Raw genomic sequence first — 20043 nt, forward strand, 5'->3', positions numbered from 1 at the left:
CTGCTAGTGAAACAGACAAGTAGCACGAGTGGATCTCGCAAGTTTACGTTCAGCTACTGCTTTGCGGATCACCGAGTACTTCACGCACCTCCACTGTTTAGTCTGCACAGCTGCCTGAGCCTCACCTGGCAGATGTAAAGAATGAGAAAGGGGGGAGGGTCTAGCACTCTGGGTCGTGACTAATCTCAGCTGGGCGGGCGATTCTGACCCGCGGAAGTGTGAAGTGTGAGAACCACGGAGAGAGGGGTTGGTCCCCCGTCAAGACGGCCAGGTCGGAGGGTGACGTGACTTTTTCACAGTTGTGAGCCGCGGGGCCAGGACGGTCTCCTTGACAACTGGCCCGGAGCGCCTGTGGCTACAACCTTCGCACACGCCGGAGGGTTTTATCCCTGCATCTGCTGGGCACTCAGGGCGCCCGCTCGGGGTCTCTAAGGTCAGTGGCGCCCCTCGGGCCACACGCGGGACTGGAGCGCGGGCAGCGCGGCGAACGCCGGGACCCCGGAGCCGCCGGGCGCGCGCGCGCGCGTGCGCGTCCCCGGGCCGGCGCGTGCGCGTGCCGAGGGGGTGGGTCCCGCCGGCCCCGCCAGCCTGGCTCGCGGTCCGAGCCACTCAGAACGCCCGGCGGCCGACACCCGGGGGCCCTACAACTACTACCCGGCGCCCGCCCGCCGCGCCGGGACTCGCGCGCCCGCACTCGGGGACGGAGGCGCCCGCTCGGCCCTGAGCCGCCTCGCAACTTGTCTGCTCGGGCAGCTGCGGCGCCGGGGCGCCGGACAGACTCTCCCGGGTCCCTCGCCGAGAGCCAGCTCGCGCGGGGACCAGCGTGCGCCCCCCGCCACCGTCGTCGCCGCGGGGAGCTGTGCGCCGGCTGCCGGCCGGCAGGTGGGCGAGCCCGCGGGCCAGGTGAGTGCGGGGAGGCGGGGTGCGCGCGTGGACGCGCTCGGCGGGGGACGCGGCCCTTCGCGCGTGGGTGTCCTCTCGGCTCCCCCCGGTCCCCCTCCACACTTGCACCCAGGACCTGGCGCAGGGCGGAGGCGGGCGGCAGGCGGGCTCACCTGCTGGAAGTGTGTTTACCCGGGCGAAAGAGCGAGTCATGGGCCAGCCACACCCCCCAGCCGGGGGGCCACGCGCCGGCCGACCTGGGGCTCCACCCGGGCTGCGACTGTCCCTGAAGCTCGCCCCAAGCGTCTTCCAAGTCCTAGGACCCGGGGGGTGTGACAGGCCTCTGCCCTCCCCTCCGTCCCTTTAATTGGGGCGGTAGAGGGCTACTGGGAACGAGGACCCAAACTTTGTTTTCGCACAGTGAAACTGACTTTCCGGGGCTTTTAAACTGGCCGTGCGCACGCGATTGATGGCGGGTTGCTGCGGACGCCTCCCGGGGGCAGGGCTGGACCGGCCGGCCCGCGAGTGGGGTGACTCCGGGCGCGCAGTGGCCCCGGGGCTCAGGGACAGCTCTGGTCGTCTTGGCCCGAGGTCGGGACCAGCCCGGGCGTGGCGGCCCGGGACGGTCCCGGCGCAAAGGCCCCTGCTCACGAGGGGTGGCCGCTGGGTCCCCGCGCTCGGCCGGGCTCCATGTTCCCGACCCACTTCGGCCCGGGGAGCTCCGGTCGGGTGGCCCGGCAGAGGGCGCCCGCTCCCGATCGTCGAGCGGACCGGCGGAGGGGAGGGGACTCGAGCGAGGCTCCAGGTGAGGAGCAGTGAATCATCCCGGGAGGGGGACCCGGTCCTCGCTCTGGGAAAGGAGTCAGGGAGTGGCCGTGGCGCTGCCGAGGGTCGGGGCTGCCCAGCTGCTGTCGGGCGGGGAGCGGCGATCGTGCCCCCGGAGGTCTGGGGAAAGCTCGGAAAGAAGGTGAGGAGCGTCGCTTCGCGCGGTGGCCGAGGGCGGGCACAGCCGCGCCGGGCTCCGGCCGGCAGACACTAGGACGCGCCGCGGCGCGCCCTCCTCCGGAGGCCGGAGGAGGGGTCAGCTAGGCTCGGGCTCCGGGCGGTCCTGCCGGGGGCGGCGAGCGGGGAGGGGCGACCGATCCCCGGGCCGCCGCGATGGGGCGCTCCCGGGGGCCCGCGGGGTCCCGGCGCAGCAACAAAGGCGCGGCGCGGCCGCCGCTCCCACCCACTTCCGTCCCCGGCGCGCGCCGTCCGGAGGTACTGGCTGTCTCAGGATTTCCCTCCACGGAGTTTCGGGAAGTTAGCGGGGCGGCCGGTTAGGCGGGCAGGAGGGGCGGCCCGGGGAGGGACACGCGTGTGCGTAGAACTGCGACACTGCCGGCCTGCCCTCCCCACCGCCCGGGCCCCAGGGTCGCGCCGCCGCAGGGCCCCCGCGGGCGCACGGTCCCCGCGCCGCGCGCCCGGCCGGCCCGCCGGGCCACGCCCCTCCCCGCGGGCTCCCGGAAGGGCGGGGCTTAGTCCCGGGGTGACAGCGGCGGCCCGGGGCGCCCAGAGGGGAGCTCCAGGAGGCGGTGGTTGCATTCCTGTGAGTTAGCGGCTCGGCGGCTCCAGTCCAGGCCGCAGTCTGGGTCAGGTGCGGGCTTAAGCGCTTCTGGCCTCGGCAGTACAGCTCCGGTGCAGCCTTGACAGTTTGTTGCCATTGGAAGTTCCGCAGCAGGGGAGAGAACAGGGGCGAGAAAGGAGCGCTCCTTGTCCTCCCCCCGCCCCCTCCCCCGAGGTTATGCAAACCCCAGACTTAGGCACGAGTCTGTCATTGGAATGGCGGGGGCACCGTCTCCCCTGCGCGACAGACGTTTCCCGGGAGCTGGACCCAGAGGGGGGTTCTGCCCAAGAGAAACTTGGGGCGCTCCGGTCTGGTGTGAAACCTTATCCCGCGGTAATCAGTGGATAGAATTCACGTTTTCTTATCTTATCTGCCTTCACTCCCTTCTGAAGTAGGGAAAGGCCTTCTGTATGAGAGAATCTTGTATCCACTTGGGAAAGCTCTTCACCATTCGCTTTGAACCCTCCCAGCCCCCTCCAGAGCGGTGATTTCTATTTCACAGATGGGGAAACAGGCTTACAGAGGTTTCTGGGACCAAGAGTCTGTCCTGCTCCAAAGGGTGATATTTGCTCATCCCGGTTCTGTGCCAAAGGACATTCCCGAAAAGTTGTTATGGGTTGCTGATTGAAGAGTCCGGGTACAGGCTGTAACCCCAGGTTCGGTTTGATCGTGTTCGTTATTAGGGTTAGATTGACCTTGACCTGTGGCTGACTTTTCTGTGGCTCAAGGCCTCAACGAAACCAACTCTTAGTTTATTTCTTTTTAGTTATTTATTTTGGCCGTGCTGCACAGCTTGTGGCATCTCAGTTCCCCAACCAGGGATTGAACCTGGGCCACGGCAGTGAAAGCCCAGCATCCTAGCCACTAGGCCACCAGGGAAGTCCCCCAACTCTTAGTTTAAAGCTTAAGGTACGTGAAGACAAGTAAAACCGCTTAGAATTCTCTGACAGATCCAAAGAGAGTCAGAAACAGCTGTCCTTTGCTTTGTGTGGTGTCTCATTAGGCAGGTGGGCCTGGGGTCAGGAGCTCTATGTAGCTCGGAGCTCTGTGGGCCTTCCCTGCAGGAAAGAACAGCATTGCCTACCCTGTCTAAGTTCTGTGACTTTGCCACCGCGCTGAATGTGTGTTTAAAATGCATTGGAAATGCAGCCAACCTTCATTAACTGCCTGATGGGTTATGACTCTAAAATTCCTTTTAGACATCTGAGATCATCTCCACATCTTTAGACATTATTGAGCTCAAGTTTATAATATGGGGCGGTGGTGTTGTCTTGAACGTACTGAAAGTGTTTCGCCTTAAAGAAAGATGTTGTTTGAAACCCTGGAATGACAGTTCTGACTCAGAATGTCCTAGGGCAGGGCCAGTTGTGGAGACAGTGAGGCATGATGATTAAGGGCAGGCTTCGAATGCTGCCTCCACCGTTTATAGGTCTGTAGCGTTGGGCAAGCTGCTCAGCTTCTCTGAGCTTCACTTTCCTCTTTTAGGGCAGGAATAATCACAGCAGCACCTGGTTTCAAGCTGCAAGGCTTAAATTTGGTCATTCATATAAGGTCCTTAGTAGTGCAGAGCCTAGGAGGTAGTAGCTGCCCGACAAGTGTTAACTAATAATGATGATGTTTAAGAACAGACTCTTTCTTTCTTGCCTTCCCTCGTCTAGAGAGGCAAAATAGTTGATAGTTGAACTTGATCTTCTTGGTTCATACAGCGAGGTGATGCACTTAGCGATTCTTCCTTCTTGTCAGCAAGTGCTGTGTGTGCGTGTGTTGGGGGGCAGGGTGGTAGTGATGGAAAACTTTGTCTCATTGCCCAAGGAATTTACAAGGGGCTCCGGAACCATCGGGCTTTCCTCCTAGTGTTACCACTGTGTAATTTTGCGGCTAGCCCTCCAGCCGTTTCTCTTTCCTTTAAATTTGAAGCCAGTATCCTAATAGCCATGATGACAGGACTTAAAAAAGCAAGCTCAAAACCAAACAAGCTGGAGAAAAGGAAGCAGGTCTTCTCTTTGTTCGTTCACTAGCCATTGACACCACTAAAGAGAATATCTGCGTCTGTGAAAATTGTGCTGGCCCGACCTTGGCAAGTGGGACCATTACTTGGAAAATAGAAGATTGTCTGGAGTCTGTTTAAAGAGGAGCCACGAAATGGACAGAGGAGGGAGGAGAGTTTGAGATAACATTTCAGAACTGTTTGCTCAGATATGGTGACCTATGTATGACCTGAAAATTGCCAAACTAACATTTGGAAGGTGACATAGAGAGGTCTGGTTATGTCCAGTTAAGCTGCACAACCAGCGAACAACCAGGATAGCTCTTTCACATGTTAAAAAATCTTGGAAGCTTTTCAATTTAGCAACAAGTGGAGAAATAGTTGTTTTTAAATATACTATGTCAAGTTGTTGATGAAAGACCCCTGAACGTTGCTATTTCCTAGTTCTTGATTTTGCATTTATCTTTTAAATAATCATCCAGGGCGAAAGCACTGGAAACATTATAATGTTATTAAACGCCACCCGATCGTGAAAGTTGTCACCAAGAAGGGCATGGCATGGAGTTCAGGGAGGGATTGCCCTTGAAAGGTAAACATAGATTTTCCATCCGGGTTCGAAATGCCGCTTCCTCCCACATGGCAAAATGATCTGCGCGTGTAAGCAGGGGACGGCACATAAAGGGTTAGCAGCAGGGTTTCTCCCCTTTTGTGCATCGCGGCTTCATTTGTAGCTACTTGTTGAGTTTCCAGGGCGGAAGAAAGAAGCAGCTGTAGGGCATGCGCCAGACCTGCGCTGGGCTGTTGCTACCATTGTAGGGAAGATGAACGGGCAGCGTTATTTTGGATCACATAGCAGCGTGTTCAAAAGCATCTTGCATTCCCCAGCTGTTCCACAACTTCTGCGCTTATGGGAGAGAACTTGCCAGCTGCGGGGGCAACTGTGCTTACGTTTTCTGCTTTTGAGCAGTCCCCAAGGAAGGTAAAAATCCGCAGATGCCTTTGTTAAAGTGTAGCCATCGTAAAGAGTTCTTGTTTGTTTCTGTTATGTCAATGTTAGTCCAGATAGAGCCTCTCAGGGGAGAAGATTTAAAAGGAAATGTCAGAATTAACATTTTTTTCCCCCGAATACAGTTTTTTTGAGGATGACCAATGTGTATATAGTTTTTCCCTACTTAAAACCTAGGTCGCCTTTCTATTTCATTGACTAACAAAGGAACAGGTCTCATATTAAAACTAAATGTGTTTCTTTTTTTAATTGCCCTGTCCATCAAGGTTAATCATATACATTTTTCTGTTGCGTGAAATGTATAAAAGTTACAATGTGTGTCCAGACATTGCTCTTTTGTTTTCAGAAGATGAGGGTATTTTGCATCTGTTAGAGCCAGGAGGTGCTTTGCCCACACCCCTTACCTTATCTGTGAGAAAACTGCAGTTTCCAAGAAGTTGTTGCTGTTACTTATCTGAGATGATTTGGCTCCCTGGTTTACTTCAGCAAATCTTAGGTTGAGTGTTTACATGGCAGCAGGCCTGAAGGTGAACAAGGGCTTGGGCCCAGCCCTGGATGGACGCAACAGCTCAGAAACAGCAGACATAAACAAGTACAATATGAGGGCTGTAACAGAGGCAGCGTCTTTTTTTTGTGAAAGTGCCTCTTCAGGCAGCTTTTTGTGTAATCCCATTGGTGTTGTCACCACGTCTGCTCAAATAAAGCCGAGGAGGAGGGTCTGGGTACAGGAAGATAGAAGAAGCATTATAAGGTTGATCAAATGTTGAGTACGTGTACTAACAAGAGAAGGCCTTGCCTGTGCGTGTAGACACACCTGTCTCTACCTGCACCCCCCCGCCCCGCCCCCCGGCCCCTGAGTCCTGCCCAGCACTCCAAAGCATCTTGCCTCCTAATTCCTGTGAATTGAGGGGAATGAATGGCCTCTAGCAGCTACAAGCGTAAATCCAGTCCCTTACAGGGACTGAGTCAGCTTCAATCCCTTTGTTCTAGAAGAGGTTATAAAGTAAACCCTGATCACTTGGACACGTGGGAAAGCCTCAGACACCGATGCTCGTCTCCCTCTTAGGGGCTCTTGTGCTGGAAACGGCTGTGGCTTCAGCTCACCCAGCGACCCAGAGTTGCTGAGTTAGACCCACAATTCTAAGCCCTTTAATCCCCTTCTGGGCGCCATGGACACATTCGCATATCTTTTACTTCATCCCTTTTGCACAGGAATCTTAGATTTTTGACAACGTTTCGGCCTTCAGTTGGTTTAGCTGCCGTTCTCTTTTGAGACTCTCAGGAACTCTGTTTGGTTCTCAGGGCTGATGACCCGGGGGCGGGGGTGGGTGGGCTGTATTGTACAGAAGGGGAAACAGGCTCTGCCTGCCGTTGAGAACCCTGCCTGGGCTAGGACTAGAATCACAAGGTCCTGCCTCAGAACTCAGCGCCCTCACTGGCCAAGTCTTGGAAGAGTCAGCTTGCTCAAAACTAAAGGACGAGTCCTCTCCTTCTGGAGACTTCGCTGTACTTGCGCTGACTGCAGTGGTCCTCGCTGGGTCCTTTCCCTGGGATAACTCTCTTCCTTGTTACACTTCTCTGCACGTTATAATTGTTTATTCATCATGTTCTGTTTTCAAGTCTTGGCTCTCGAGCACAGCTGCCAGCTTTCTTTTTTTTTTTCCCCTTTATTTTTTTAATTGAACTGTAGTTGATTTACAATGTTGTGTTAGTTTCAGGAGTACAGCAAAGTGATTTAGTTTTCTATATATCTATATATAGGTACAGATATAGATAGATATAAATCTATTGTTTTTCAGCTTATTTTCCATTATAGGTTATTACAAGATGTTGAGTAGAGTTCCCTGTGCTATACAGTAGGACCTTGCTGTTTATCTATTTTATATATAGTAGTGTGTATCTGTTCATTCCAAATTCCTAATTTATCCCTCCTCCCCTTCCCCTTTGGTAACCATAAGTTTGTTTTTTATGTCTGTGAGTCTTTTTCTGTTTTTTAAATAAGTACATTGATATCATTTTTTTCGATTCCACACTTAAGTGATACCATATGATATTTGTCTGTGTCTGACTTACTTCACTCAGTATGATGGATGATCTCTAGGTCCATCCAGCTTTCTCACACAGTCACCCCTCCTTCCCATCACACACGTGCACACCTGTGCGCACACACCTGCAGACACACAGAGGCCCAGCATGGTAACTGGACCTGTTATCCTTCTCCAGCCGGCTCAGCTCCTTTCAGAAGGAGACTTCACGTTAACTGCATCGAAGTATTTCTCCCCATTTGATGCTCTGGACGCTACACCATTCTTGCTGGATGTCAGATATTCACGGGTGGTCAGAGTTATCGCATCCTCCTTCTCACAGGGGGGCCGTTGGGAGGTGAGCCCGCTCCCTCGGTCGTGGGGACCAGGTAGTGCCTTCAGCATCGTGCTGCTTAGAGGCTGGAAGCAGCAGCCACTTCCCCGTAGGAGGAAGAAGGTGATGCGCTTTGGGGGTGCAGCCATGAGGCCCCTCCTGGGCCCAGGACTCCCCCGGGTGCCCCGTGCAGCCACGGTTTTGCTCCCCGTATGCCTCCAACAGCAACCCCAAACTTAGGCAGCTTTCCGCTCCTTCTGGTACCCTGTGTTTGCTCTTTGACGCCTGCCCCTCCTGCTCCTGGTCTGTTGCCGCGCAGTCTCTGGTGTCAGGTGTCTTAGGGACGCTTTGCCTTGGATGCCCTTATCTCCATCTGTCCTTGGTGTTTAGTTGCTTCCCCCCACTAGCCAGCCTGCCCTTTGACACGGGGTGGCTTTTCCCCCTTGCTGTCCTTGCTGCTGACTTCTGTCGGCTTTTCCTCCGGCTGCTCCTGTGGCCCTGTTACAGCTCCCCCTCTCTCGGCTCCTTGCTGCCCCTTTGTGTGTGTGCGCTTCCCCAGGCCTCCCGTGGCTTTGTTCCTGTCCTGCCCTTTCTCTCTTCCTCCCCTCCCCGACCCCACCCCCTTTTAACCCTCTTCATTCCTTTTACTGAGCTGTAATTGACATACCAGCTTCAGTCCTACAACATAATGATTCAGTACTTGTCTGTATCACGAGATGATCACAATAAGTCTAGTTAACATCTGTCACCACACATAATGACACATTTTTTTTCTTGTGCTGAGCACTGTTAAGATTTACTTTCTTAGTCCCTTTCAGATAGACAGGCCTTCCTCCCCTTCTTTGACGGCGCTTCCTGAGATGTAGATTCTTTCTCCTTTATTTTTTCAAACCCACAATTTGCAGGCCCTTCTGTCTTTGTCCCAAGCCAATCCTGTTTGGCTGTCACCTGCATCGGGTATAATCATGACATACATTATATACGCTGTCACAGTTTTTATTTAGATGTTTGTTTAAAAAAAAAAAAAAAAAGGTTCTTGGAATTGAAACTGGGAAACACCAGTCTTGAAACTGGTCAAGTCAGGGCATTTCAAAGGGTTGAACTTTGGGGGTAATGGTTTTGAGATTTATTTTGGCTCTCCTTTCACATGGCAGTGCCGTGAAAGTCACTGAAACATGAGCTTGTTTTTGGATAACCTCTTCCTTGCAAATGGAAATTGTACATACACAGAGCAGAATTAACATTTGCTTCCCCCCCCCCCCCCTTTCAAATTATATTTCTGAAAGATCTTGAAAGGAAGTTGAGTTTGTACTGTGTGGCCAGTCTGGCTTGCGTGTAAGTTCCGAGTGATCGGTCATCTCGAATCTGTGCTGTTCTAGAGGCTCATGGTGGGTATTTCCTATCAGTGATCCCTCATCCATGAAAATATGGGGGAGAGGAGGTCTGGGGAGATCCTTCACGGATTCACCCTGATTTGGGACTCTTTATTTTTCTCTCCAAAGCTACGAACACGGAGGGGTATCCTCAGGGTCAGGATAGAACAGGTTGGCTGTTGGGAAGCAGTGGGGAAGGATGCCTTGAGCCAGGGCTGCAGGGAGAGCGTCCGGGGTGCGGCCCCTGCTAGGCGGTGTTCCCCATGAGCCCTGGAGCCCTTGCACCTTTCTCTCCTTTTTTTTTTTTTTTTAAATTCTGAAAAACAAAGGGAAAGGATGCTTACCTGTGCCAAAATGGAGTTTGCTTCTAGACCTTCCCAATTAAAAGGGAGCCCATTTTTTCTGCCCTGGTAGATAGGGGAGTCTGCTTAGAGCATTGGAATAGGAGCTTATGTTCCTGTAGACTCACCCAGACCAAGGGATCTTTGTTTCAGCAATGTTCTGTAATTGGTATCTAGCAGAATCTTGATGTGGTCATCAGGTTCAGTTCACCTAATCTAGTAATCTGTCTATAACAACACCTGGGGAAAGGTCTCTTAAATTGGGATTATATAGACAACAAGACATGAAAGTGATCAGTCAGACTGTTGATTCATTCACTGGTTTGGTCAGCAAACGTCTGTTAACGACGTGTGTGTGCACGTGTGTGCGGGCTTGGCATTGAGAATACAGAGCGAATCCTGCCCTCAGGGGGCTTACAGTCGGAGATGGCTTTGCCAGCACGGGAACGTGTTGTAGGTGAGATGGAAGCACATCCCAGGTGTAACGGGGCACACGGGATGCAGTGGTGGGCGCGGTGAGGCTGCTGATTATGGCAGCTTCGAGGACCGGCTGGGACCGTGCGTCCGGCTCTAAGCATCGGGCTTGACGTGCTGGGCGTCTTTGAATCAGCACCATCTCTGAGCTGAAACCTTGATAGGTTAAGTACCTCAAATGAGAGAAGACAGTAAGTAGTCAGGTCTGGGTTTGAATTCAGGTCCCAAGTCGTAAACTTTATGCAATCAAGGAGACACCAGGTCAATGTCTTGTAGGTTTACTTTTCCTTCTGTGTCCATCTGCACCGCTGCATGTAACAAAGGAAGAAGAAAGCCTGGAGAGCCATGGGCTTACAGGATGTCCAGTGGGGATCTAGACTTCCTCCACTGTCCCATAAAGGATGTACTGGCCGAGACAGTGGCTCTGAGTCTGCAATTATGCATTTTCTCAGAGTGTCCTTTATACTCAGTGTTTTGCCAACTGTATTTCTACAGAGGCTTTCTTTTCGCTCTGCCAAGCTTTGCAGAAACTGGCTGCCAGGCTTATTGTCACCCGGGAGGGACTGTACTCTACAGCACTCTGCCTCTTTTTGTGGTGCTGTGTGTCGCAGCCAGCAGCCTCTGGTGTCCGCCTTGCTGTTCTCAACTGTGTCTGGGGGAGGAAAGTGCTTCTATTTCAGGCCTGCTGAAGGGAAGAGGGACTTCCTCACTATCAGAAGCATATCTGTGTGAGCCCTCAAGTCTCATCTTCACACCCAGCGTGGTGTAGACGACACTGCTCTTATCTTCAGTGCCTTTCAAGGATCAAACGTCTGTATTTCTGATAAAACCCAGCTGTGATTTTAAGAATACTGGCCAGGCAGGTTGGTGAAACCTGTGATTCTTGGAGAAAAAGAGAGGCTTGAAAGGGAAGCTGGACCAGCTTTCTCTCAGAGGGAGTTTGTGGGGACCCAGGGTGGCCTTTCAGGATGGATCACTCTGGGGCTCAAGAAGAAACTTGGACGAGGATGGCCTGCTTCAGGGTTGTGTCTGTATGTCCGGTTTCAGATGTGGCTCTTAATAGGAGTGTAAGTGGAAAGACAGTCCGCTGTTCCCGAGCTCTGTGCCGTGAGGAGAAAAGTCCATGCTTGAAGATTTGGAGGTAAACGTGCTTTCTTTTTTGAAGAGCTGCGATTTTTAATCTGTTGGACTTTAAGTCCAAGAGCTGTAAGAAAAAGGCTAAGAACCTACATTCCTAGAAAAATTGATAGACCGTGACCTCAAGTATAAAGAACTTATTTCAAGCAATGTTAAACTGTTTCCTTCCCATACCTAAAAATAAATCTGACGTAAGACTTTTAAGTAAGATATATGTGATATGTAGATATATGTGTGTGTGTGTGTGTGTATATATATATATATATATATATATATGTTTATATTCTTCTGACCCCAGAATTATCCAGTTATCTGTTGAAAAACTGTCATCGTCATACAGTTCTGACATTGAATTTCCAGGAAAAAGAAAAGCACATTATATGCTCGACAAGAAAATTATATAGTAGAAAAATGTTTCAGTTCATTATTTATGTAAACCCAACATCTGTGTGTGTGTGTGTGTTTTTAATTTCATCACTTCTTAAGAAAACTAAAAGCTTTCATCATGTGGCATTTTTTTTTCTATACTTGGTTCTCCCAGTGTTGGAAGGAAACAGCAGGCAGTGAAAGCACTTTATTTTTTTCCATGAACAAATTAGTTCCATCGCTCATGTCTAGGCTTCTTGGGAAAAAAACAAACAAAAAAAACCTTAGAGGAAACTGCAAATTTATTGTGGAAAACTTCCCACTTTCATTTTGAGCACAGACACTGGTTCTAGGTTCAAGTAGTAGTATCCTTTATCTGATGGTAGAGCCACTAACATTTAAAAACCCACTTATATGTTTTTTGCCCCATAAGCATAGTTTGCAATACAGTCTGTCCTTGGTATTCTCGGGATTCCCGCATATGCAGATCCGCGATTGGTTGAATCCGCAGATGCGGAACCCAGATGTAGAGGGCCGACTGTACACATTTTCTACTCCATTACTTCCCATTTCAGCTAAAAGTCTCCTTCATGAAGATAAGTGCTGTGTTTGCAGAATCATCACCCAAACCTTTTTCTCTTTGGTTGCCAGATCCACACGGATTGCTGATAGTTACCCCAGAATGGCTTTTCTATTTCATTTTGGTGTCCCATTTCCCAAATGCTTTCCGCATTGTTTTCGAATCTAGGGAGAGCTGGGGAGAGTTAATGAGCTCTGAAGGAGTTGCCCCCATTGTGTTTAGGCTTACCGAATTAGTCATCCTTACTCAGTGTAGGTAAATACGAGGATGCCTGTGGATTTAATATTTTTTTTTAGTTTCTCTATAGATAGAGTGGAGACAATTTAAAAGATGAAAAGACTCTTCAGATAATTTTTCTCAAGATGGGTTCCTGTTATTATTACTATTATTATTATTCCCTAAAGTATCATTCATAGTGTGGTAGGACAAACAGCTCTTTCTAAGAGTAATGCCTTCTTGTTAGTGAATACTGGAAGTTTCAGTTAAAGTGCTATGAACATGACTCGTCATGAATAATCATCGTTTGAATTTAGGAGATACTTATTTAAGCTTATACATATAGGAGCACTTTTACGTGCAGGGCACTTTCACATTGCTAATGTCACTTAATCATAACCACCACTTGAAGTAGGTAGTGTTATTCCCATTTCACAGAAGAGCAGTATTGAGGCTCACAGAGGTGAAGGACTGGTCAGAATCATTTATCTAGCGGGTGACAGGATAGACATTTAAACCTGGGTCTTCTGACTCCAAGGTACATTGAGCTCCCAGTGTGCTAAGCCAGTAAATAAATGGCAGTGATATTGTATTGAATGGCACATGAGTAATGGGAGATTCCAGAAAGGCAGCAAAATGCTAATGTAAAATTTTAAGAATAAGGCTGTCAAAGTAGGATTGGAGATTTTAGTGCTCTTAAGTCCACATTGGGTTTAGAGAATAGGAGTCAAGTATTTGCCTGCTTTTTGCTGAAGACGTTGATTGTCCCAGATCTGTGTCTAACATAGTGACAGCACTGTTTTTTGTTTTTGTTTTGCTGTTGTTTTAATGTGTGCATTCTCCAAACTGCCATTGCCACTGCTTGCTTTCTTTCTTCTTTTTACTTTCTTTCTCTCTTTCCTTCTTCCTTCCTCCCTCCCTCCTCCCCCCCCCTTCTTTCTTTCTTTCTTTCCTTTCTTTCTTTCCTTTCTTTCTTTTTATAGCTTTATTGAGGTATGATGTTGCCACTGTTTCTTAACTTTCTAACAGGGTTTTGGGTGAAAGTTTGGGCCTGTGTTAAGCCAAAATTTCTTGACTTCTTGGGCTTTATGTAATATAGTCTTAGAAAAATTACTCAAACTTGTTTTCTTATTACTGCACTTCCTGTTCCTTGCAGAGAAATCTCTTCAGTAGTAATTTGGGAAATTTTTGAGCTTTATAAAAACTTATAGTTGCTGACAAGTATTGAGTGCATAAATCTAAAAAGGAGAAGAATAGTGGCTTGATATTTGACAGTTTTTTTTTTTTTAATATATTTATTTATTTATTTATTTATTTATTTATGGCTGTGTTGGGTCTTCGTTTCTGTGCGAGGGCTTTCTCTAGTTGTGGCAAGCGGGGGCCACTCTTCATCACGGTGCGTGGGCCTCTCACTGTCGCGGCCTCTCTTGTTGCGGAGCACAGGCTTCAGACGCGCAGGCTCAGTAGTTGTGGCTCACGGGCCCAGTTGCTCCGTGGCATGTGGGATCTTCCCATACCAGGGCTCGAACCCGTGTCCCCTGCATTGGCAGGCAGATTCTCAACCACTGCGCCACCAGGGAAGCCCGATATTTGACAGTTTTTACCCCCCGGTTACCTCTTGATTTTCCATATTAATAGGAGGAACCAATGACCATGATCATTGAAAATAATAATACTTGAACTTAAGTATTTTTTTTAATAGTTTCAGATGCATCTCATTTAAATTCTTTTTGCACTCTATATGATGAACTGGGCTTGTCTATCTTTCTTTTCTAGATGAGGTATTTTAAGGGTCACAAAGAAAAATGTTCTACTCAAGATCTTAAAGGAAGCAAGTACTAGGGTCTGGCCTGGATTCCATGTCGTCTCTTAGCCCTGTTTTTTCACTCTTGATTTTATTAGGTCAATAACAAGTGATATTTTCCAATGGGGTTTTTAAAGATACTTAAAATACCAATATTTTTAATATATTTCCCACAATTTAAAACTTTGTTATAAAGCTGTTCAACTTCTTCCTTTCACTCTTAATGCATTATGAGTTGGAAGGCAACAGCTGTTAGAAGAATGTCAGTGACCACTATAAATAAAGTAAACCTCTTCATTGAGGGTTAGAAGGAAAAGTATTGGCTGAGTTCAAGTGGTGTGTCAGGATATTCAGTGATCAGAATAGAGATACTGGCATGCTTTGCTGTTGAAGATCTTGACCTTCCCCATCCTTACTGAGATTATTCAGGCAGATGTGCTGGAAAGCTAATCTCTGTACCAGGAGTGTTTACTGACTAGTCCATGCTGGTGGGAAAGGAATTAATGTTTACTGATCATGCATTCTGGGGTAGGCTGTGTGCTAGACATTGTCTATACATTACTTTATGGTAGCTCTTAACGTAGTCCCACAGATGAGTACCTAAAGTCTCAAGAAATTTAAATCTAAGTGGTGGAGCTGGTGTTATTTCTAGGTCTATAAGGTGAGTAAATCCAGATTCTTTCAACTCTACTATCTCTAAATTCTGTGATTTATTTTTTAAGATTAGCTTTCCTAAAGTTACCTTCTCCTCTAATTCCTGATTAGCCTGGAAGCCAGACAGAAGTATACAGGCATTCCTCGGAGATATTGCAGGTTTGGTTCCAGACCTGTGCCGTAAAGCAAGTGCCACAATAAAGCGAGTGACATGAATTTTTTGTTTTCCCAGTGCGTATAAAAGTTTTGTTTACAATATACTGTAGTCTGTTAGGTGTGCAATAGCATTATGTCTAAAAAAAACAACGTACATGGTTTAATTAAAAAACACTTTCTTGCTAAAAAATGCTAACCATCATCTGAGCCTTCAGCAAGTTGTAGTAGTAACATCAAAAGATCACTGATCACAGATCACCAAACAAATATAATAATGAAAAAGTTTGAAATATTGCAAGAATTACCAAAATGTGACACAGAGACATGAAGTAAGCAAATGCTGTTGGAAAAATGACACCAATAGACTTGATTGATGTAAGGTTGCCACTTGCATTGATATCAGTTTGTAAAGAACACAGCATCTATCAAGTGCAATAAAGCAACATGCGATAAAATGAGGTATGCCTGTACCAGTTATGATGATACCAGTAAGAAGCCAAAAGAAAAATTTGCTAGAAGTTGACTGAATATGGACTGTCTATCCATTATGATTAGGTAGAGCAGTGCCTCTCAGACCTTAATGTGCATACAGATCACCTGGGGATCTTGTTCAAATCTTTTCTACATTTACTGATTTTCTGTCTACTTGTCCTATTAAATATTGAGAGAACAGTATTGACATATGTGACTGTTCTTTTGAATTGGCCTTTCTTCTTGAAGTTCTATCAGTTTTTGCTTCATGTGTTTGGAAGCATGCTTGTTAAGTTGAATAGATATTTAGGATTGTTAAGTCCTATTGATGAACTGGACAGTTTTCATTATGAAGTGACTTTCTTTATACCAGATGATAATCTTTGCTCTGAAATATCCTTTGTCTGTTAGCATGGTATATCTTTTTCCATCCTTTTACTGTAAACCTATTTGTGTCTTTATATTAAAGTGCATTTCTTGTAGGTAGTATGGGTTTTGGATCTTGCTTTTATTTTTCCAATTTGACAATATCTGTCTTTTAATTGGTGTTTTAGACCATTTACATTTAATGTAATTACTGATATCATTAGTTTGGAGTCTGTAACCTTGCCTTTTTTTTTTTTAATTTATCCTGTCCTTTATTCTCTTTTCCTGTTTTTCTGCTTTCTTTTGGATTATTTGAGAATTTTTTACAATCCCATTTTCACTCCTTTGATGGATTATTAGCTCTATCTCTTTGCTTCGTTATTTTAGTAGTTGCTTTAGGGTGTACAGTATACATCTTTAATCATCTACCCTTAAGGGATGTTATACTACTTTTCCTATATTATAAGAACCTTTCAATAGTGTACTTCCATCTTGGCCCTTGTATTATTGTTGTCATACACTTTACTTTTATATGTGTAATTAACTCCACATAAATTATTATTTTTGTTTTAGAAGTCACTTCTCCTTTAAAAAGATTTAAATAATAAGAAAAAAAGTCATATATTTACTTAGGTAATTGCCATTTCTAGTGTTCTTCATTCCTTTGTGTATATCCATATTTCTACCTGGTATCATTTTCCTTCTGCTTAAAAGGCCTTCCTTTAACATTTTTTGTTATGCAGGACTGCTGCTAATGAGTTCTTTCTACTTTTATATATCTGATAATGTCTTTATTTGCCTTCATTTTTGGAATATATTTTTGCAGGGTGTAGAATTCTAGATTGACAGTTTTTTCCTTTCAGTTCTTTAAAGATGTTGCTTCACTGTCTTGTCACTTACATTTTTTTTGACATAAAATCTGCTATCATCGTTATCTTTCTTCTTCTATGATGTGTTCTTTTTCACCTGACTGCTTTTAAGATTTTTTTTTATCACTGGTTTTGAGCAATTAATGATGTGCCTTGGTATTTATTTCTTATACTTGGGATTAGTTGAGCTCCTTGTGTTTTTGGGGCTTATATTTTTCTTAGATTTGGAATATTTTGAGTCATTATTTCTTCAAATATTTTTTCTACCCCTCCTCTGCCATGAGGGCTCGTATTTCATGTATATCAGAATGCCTGAGCTATCTCTACAGCTCATTCATGCTCTGTTCATTTTTTTTTTTTAACTCTCTCTTTTTCTTTTCTCATTTCAGATGTTTCTATTACTGTCTTCAAGTTCACTAATCTTTTCTTCTGCAATGTCTATTCTACCATTAGTCTTATCCAGTGTATTTTTCATCTCACATGTTGTAGATTTCATCTCTATAATTGTGTTTTATAAATTCATGTCTCTATTTAAAATCTTGAATCTCTGTCCTTGCCTGATAATTCTAATATCTGTCTTAATTCTGGGTCAGTTTTAATTGTTTGATATTTCCCCTCATGGGTTGGATTTTCTTGCTTCTTTGCATGCCTAACTTTTTTTTTTTTAATTGGATGCCAGACATTGTTATTTTTATCTTCTTGGGTTCTGGATATTTTTGTATCACTATAAATATTCTGGAGCTTCTTTTTGGACCATAGCTAAATTAGTTGGGGACAAGCAATTCTTTTGTATCTTGCTTCTGAGGCTTAGCGGGGAAGGGACTGGGGCAGTGCTCAATCTAGGGCTAATATTTCACACTAAAGAGGCAAGATCTTCCTGAGTACTTAATGCTGCTGATTTATGAGGTTTTCCAATCTGTCTGGTGGAAATAGGTACTATTCCTGGCCCCGTGTGAGCACCAGACAGTGATACGTCTAATCTATCCTGGTATTTTTTTCCCAGCCACAGATAGTTTGCCCACACACATGCAGTGATCAGTGTTCTGCTGAATACTCAAGAGTGACTTTTTTTTTTTTCCTTTTTAAGATTTCCCCCCCCCCACACACACTGTATTTTATTTTTACAAGAGATAAATAGACTGACACCAAGCATTGTACATGCATGACCACAACAAAAGCAACAATGATTGCAATTACCAAACATGAAACACACTCATACTATGTCATAATATTGACATTCAGTCCGGTAATCCTCCACTGTAACAGCTCCTTTACTTTGCAGTGAAAATTGATTTGTATATTTCAAGAGTGACTTTTGCAGATAGCTGGAGTTTTCTCTCTGTGCAGCTTTCTGCTCTTTCCTACAGACTCTAGCTGCTTTGGGTCTTCCTAGACTCTCAGCTCTGTATCCTCAACTCAGGGAATCTACTGGGCTCTTCTTGGATTCTCTCTCTCTGTGTCTTGGCCAGGAAATCTCTTAAGGCAATAAGCTGGGATACTCATAGGCTCGCCTCATTTGCTTCCTGATGTCTTGTCTCCTGAAAACCATTATTTCATATATTTTGTCTGGTTTCTTTTCCTTTCCCCCCACCCTCTGTCTTTTTGTAGGGGTGGGGATGTGCTTATTTGTTTTTGCTTGTCTCAGGCAAAGGCTTAAATCTGTTTCCTATTATTTCATATTGGCCAAACCAGGGATTTTCAATAAAATTCAGATTCTGTTCAGTAGGTTTCAGCTGGGACCTAAAAGTCTGCATTTCTCAGAAACTTTCAGATAATATTGATGCTTCTGGGAAAAGACTACTTTGAGTAGCCGGCATCTCCAGCTATTCAATAGAATATAATGTGAGCCACGTATGTAATTTAAAATTTTTCTGATAGTCACATTGAAAAAATTAAAAAGAAACAGGTGAAATTAATTTTAATAATATATTTTCTTTAACTCAGTCTTCCCAAAATGTTATCATTGCTACATGTAAACAGTATAAAAATGTTAATGAGACTTCTTTATTTTATTGTACTAAGTCTTGAAATTTGGTATATATGTTAGCATTATAGCATAAATTCAGGCACTACATCTGAAATACTTGGGTCTGTGTTTAGATTTCATAAAATTTGTAGTTGAAAAAGTAGATTTGTGTAACCAAGTTTCAAACATACTTAAGTTTTCCAATAACTGAATCAAGTGTCAAAAATACTTTTCCTTTAATATTTGCCATTCAGTTAACAAAACTGGTTCATCTTTTTAGAAGAATTGATTTGATTTTTTGAAACTAAAAGCTTGTCAGTTTTAAAGTCTGTTCAAGTTATGTGAATTTGGTAACTCTCATGCCAACTCAGAATTACTAACATCAAATTCAAAGGGATATTATAAAAATTGAAAACCAACTCTAAATTTATCAATCTCAATAAAGTGTTCTTCAAATTTTTCTTGTAGATTGTAGGCAATTCATATAAAGCTTTTTATTTCAATCAAATCTTCTGCATATTGATCCAAGTTATGAAAATGCATAAAACAATTATTTTTCATTTATGAAAAGTATCAATTTTGATATAAATTCTCACACTTTCTAGCTAGGTCATAAATAAGCTTTTCCTTTCCTTGGAGCTTTAAATTTAGCTTGTTCATATGCAGTGTAATGTCTGTGAGAAAACATAAGCCAACAGCACTTTTTTAATCTTTATTATTTGTTTACAGAAAACCTTGAATTGCTTAAGTATACAGTGAATCTTTGTAAAACTGTTTCATGACAACCAAAGATCACTGGCAAAGAACACATAATCATTAAATTCATTGTCATGTATTTCTTTCAGCGGTTCTTTAAACTGGTGGTAATTCTTAGCATTTATGTGTCTATACTGAACAATTTTAACAACAATATCCATGATGGTTTTCATAGGCTTTAGAAAGCCAACTAAAAATTATTATCATACAGTAGAATGAAGCACTAGGAGAAATGCCAGTCTCTTGTTAGAAAAGTCTAGTAAGTGTTGATTTTTGACCCAACATAGCAGCAGTACTGTCTGTCACGATAGAAACCTTTTGTTTTCATATCTAGTGGAAATCCTTCTTTGGCAGATGTACAAGATTCAAAAGTACCTTCACCATGAGTTCAGTTTTCTTAGTCTACGAATTGACAACATTTCTTCATGAATTTGGAAGCCTTTTGAGACAAAACATACTCAAAGTACTAATTGGGCAATGTCTCTGATATTGCATAATTCATCTAAAGCTAAAGAAAATTCTTGTGATTTTTCAAATTTTGAATTTATTTATCTTTGATATTGGTAGAAATGGCGTGTTTTCTATGGGCAATTGTTTGGTTGCTAATTGAAAGTCCTTCGCTCTTTCAACAGTATCTTTTCTATCTTTTCCTCATAATATTCGAACAACATTGCC

At 45.3% G+C, this 20043-nt stretch overlaps 1 protein-coding gene across 6 annotated transcripts in view; it reads left to right on the forward strand.

The window, feature by feature from the left end:
* The first annotated feature begins 603 nt into the window (after positions 1 to 603).
* The window catches only part of SVIL (supervillin), a 234520-nt gene continuing 215080 nt past the window's right edge, over positions 604 to 20043 (forward strand). For 2 of the 6 annotated variants that reach the window (XM_057544478.1, XM_057544481.1), the window contains exon 1: positions 604 to 903. The gene's annotated coding sequence lies outside the window, so the exon portion shown is untranslated. Of the gene's footprint in view, positions 904 to 1712; positions 1850 to 11146; positions 11169 to 20043 lie in introns of those variants that run through there. The other 4 variants (XM_057544484.1, XM_057544485.1, XM_057544479.1 and 1 more) reach the window with 3 other exon arrangements.

Source organism: Balaenoptera acutorostrata, chromosome 3 (assembly GCF_949987535.1).
Source record: "Balaenoptera acutorostrata chromosome 3, mBalAcu1.1, whole genome shotgun sequence".
NCBI classification, from domain to species: Eukaryota; Metazoa; Chordata; class Mammalia; order Artiodactyla; family Balaenopteridae; genus Balaenoptera; species Balaenoptera acutorostrata.